Consider the following 4,065-nt stretch of genomic DNA (forward strand, 5'->3'; position numbering starts at 1 on the left):
TTTTTTTATATAGAATATAAGTAAGGCAAATCGCGAGAGGGCGAGAAATCCGACGCACCCATACAAAAAATCACGTATGGGATATGCACGTCTAGAGCAAAAACTTGTAAGTAATTAAACATCACTTTTATATAATGAGGGAATTTGTATTATAAACTATAGTTTCTAACTAATATTTTGTTTATGATCTTAACAAATAGCAACAAGACACCCAACCCGATCAACCATTGGGTCGTCATAACTTGTGGAAGGAAGCTCGTGTAAATAAGTATGGAGTGGTTGATAACGAAAATGTTCAAAAAGTAATAGATGGTTGATAACGAAAATGTTCATAAAGTAATAGAACTTTGTGGAAGTATATTATCACTTTAATATTTTTTAATATTGTATTTTAAAAATGATATTGAACTTTATGACACCCTAAACCCCAAATAAATTTTTTTTTTTATTTTTTTTTTATAAAGAGTATCACGTAATCATAAACATGTCACATATAATCCAAAATTTTCACTAAACATAATGACATCGAAATCATAATATCAACAACATAATCCTTTTTGAAGTACACATACTTATGTTTCAAATGTAGTGCAAATATAGTCCCCACCCGATGTCACTATCAGAGCAGGAATTCCCAAAATAAAAATACTCAAATTAACATCAATACAATGCGTATAAATAGAGTCTTCAGGACAAGATGACTTTCGCCTCTCCAATGGTACTAGTCATCACTTGCAACTTACAACTCGTCTGCATCCATCGCAAACGCCAAACACAAACAACGAGGGGTGAGTATCGAAATTATGCAGAACCCGAAACTTAGTTTTAAATTTTTGAGAAGAATGCTATAACGGTCTCTCGGTCGTCGATTTCATCTGGACTTCTCAGTCGATTTTCGTAACTCGACAAAAATGGACCAAAATCTATATTTTCGGACCAGACGATGGCTAGTGTTTGAAATCTGACACGGAATCCAAAACATTGTTACATATTTAGGAGAAGAACGCTATAAGGGTCTCCTGGTACTCGATTTTATCTGGTATTTTCGGATGATTTTCGTACCACCTGACTGAAATGGACAGAAATTCGTATTATTGAAAAAACAATGGCTAATGTTTGAAATCCAACACGGAACTCGGTACACAGTTATCAATTTAGGAAAAAAATGTTATAAGGGTCTCTCGGTCCTCGATTTTATCCGGACTTTTCAAGTGATTTTCTTACCCCTCGACAAAAAAGGACTGAAATCTATTTTCAGACCAGACGATGGCAAGTGTTTGAAATCTGGCGCAGAACCTAAAAACCAGTCATAAATTTTGAGGAAGAATGCTTTCAAGGTCTCTTGGTCCTCGGTTGCATATGGACTTATGGGTGATTTTCGTACCACCATACAAGAAATGGACCGAACTATGTATTTTTGAACAAGATAATTTCTAGTGTTTGAAATCTGACGCGAAACCCGAAACTCAGTTATAAATTTAGGAGAAGAATGCTATAAGGGTGTCCCGGTCCTCGATTTTATCAGGGCTTTACAGGCGATTTTCGTACCACCCAACAAAAATGGACCGAAATCCATATTTGAAATCTACACGGTTTTTAGTGTTTGAAATCTGACGCGGAACCCGAAACACTGTTATAAATTTAGAAGAAGAATGCTATAAGGGTCTATCTGTCCTCGATTTCATCTGGAATCTTCAGGCGATTTTCCTACTACCCGACTAGAATGGACCGAAATCCGTAATTTTGTACAAGACGATGGCTAGTTTTTGAAATCTGACATGGAACCTGAAACACAATTTTAAATTTACAAGAAGAATCCTATCAGAGTATCCAAGTCCTCGATTTCATCCAGACTTTTCGGACGATTTTCTTCCCCCTCGAAAAAAATGTACCGAAATATATTATTCGGACTAGATGATGGCTAGTGCTTGAAATCTGATGCGGAATCCGAAACACTGTGATAAATTTAGGAGAAGAATGTTGTAAGGGACTCCCGGTCCTCGATTTCATCCGGACTTTTCTGGCGATTTTCGTACCACCTAACAAAAATGGACCGAAATCTATATTTTCGGACCAGACGAGGGCTAGTGTTTGAAATTTGACGTGGAATGCGAAACACATTTATTAATTTTGGAGAAGAATGCTTTAAGGGTCTCCCGGTCCTCGATTTCCTTTGGACTTTTTAGGCGATTTTTGTACCACCCGACAACTATGGACCGAAATTTGTATTTTCGGACCAGATAATGGCTAGTGTTTGAAAATCTGACGTAGAACCTGAAACTCAATTATAAATTTAGGAGAAGAATGCTACAAGAATCTTCTCCTCCTCGTTTTCATCTGGACTTTTCGAGCAATTTTCGTACCCCTCGATAAAAATGAACCAAAATCTGTATTTTCGAACCAAATGATAGCTAGTGTTTTAAATGTGTTGCGTAACCCAAAACATAGTTATAAATTTTGGATAAGAATGCTATAAGGGTTTCCCAATCCTCGATTTCATCTGGACTTTTCGGGAGATATTCATAACACCCGACAAAAATGGACCGAAATCAGTATTTCCGGAACAGACTAGGGCTAGTGTTAGTAAATTTGACGCAGAACCTGAAACTCAGTTATAAATTTTGCAGAAGAATGCTATAACAGTCTCTCGGTCGTCGATTTCATCTGGAACTTTCAGGCTATTGTCGTAACTCGACAAAATTGGATCAAAATCTATATTTTCGGACCAGACGATGGCTAGTGTTGGAAATCTTACACGGAATCCAAAACATTGTTATATATTTAGGAGAAGAATGCTATAAGGGTCTCCCGATCCTCGATTTTATCTGGTATTTTCGGATGATTTTCGTACCACCTAACTGAAATGGACAGAAATTCGTATTATTTAACAAAACAATGGCTAGTGTTTGAAATCCACCGTGGAACTCGGTACACAGTTATCAATTTAGGAAAAAAATGCTATAAGAATGCTCTAAATTTGGATTTTTTGGATGATTTTCGTACCACTCGACAAAAATGGACCAAAATCTGTATTTTCGAACAAAACGATGGTTTGGGTTTGGAATCTGACACGGAACCCGAAACACAGTTATACGTTTTGGAGAGGAATGCTATAAGGGTCTCTCGTACACATGAAGGAAAAAAATTGGACAGAAATTCGTATTTTCAATCAAGCAATGGATAGTGTTTGAAATCTGAGGCGGAACTCGTATAACATTTACAAATTTAGGAGAAGAATGCTATAAGAGTCTCCTGGTCCTCGATTTCATCTAGACTTTTCGGGGTATTTTTGTTCAAGACGATGGCTAGGGTTTGAAATATGGCTCGAAACCCGAAACAAAGTTATAAATTTTGGGGAAGAATGCAATAATGGTCTCGCGGTCCTCGATTTCATTTGGACTTTTTGGATGATTTTCGTACCCCTCAACAAAAATGGACCAACATCTGTATTTTCGGACCAGATGATGGCTAGTGTTTGAAATCTGGCGCGGAACCTGAGTCATAGTTATATATTTTAGAGAAAAATGCTATAAGAGTCTCTCAGTCATTGAGTACAATTACAAAACGAAGATAATAATAATATTTAATAAAATAGAGTTGTCTAATAAATAAGTAATTATTACTTTATTTGAAAACATTATTTTATTATATGTTATTATTATCTTCGTTTTATTGTTTTACTACATAACGAAGATAATAATAACATATAATAAAATTGAGTTTATCAAATAAATATGTACTTATTACTTTATTTGACAACTCTATTTTATTTTATATTATTATTATTATTTCCATTATATAGTTGTACTTCATAACGAAAACAATACTAACATATAATTAAATAGAGTTGTTAAAAAAGTAACAATTACATATTTATTTGACAACTCTATTTGATTATATGTTATTACTATATTCGTTATGCAATCATACTATAAAAGGAAGATAATAATAACATATGACAAAATAGAATTATCAAATAAATTAATAGTTATATATTTATTTGACAACTCTATTTTACTATATGTTATTATTATCTTTGTTATGAAATAAAACCATAAAACGAAG

This window comes from Cicer arietinum, chromosome 5 (assembly GCF_000331145.2).
Source record: "Cicer arietinum cultivar CDC Frontier isolate Library 1 chromosome 5, Cicar.CDCFrontier_v2.0, whole genome shotgun sequence".
NCBI classification, from domain to species: Eukaryota; Viridiplantae; Streptophyta; class Magnoliopsida; order Fabales; family Fabaceae; genus Cicer; species Cicer arietinum.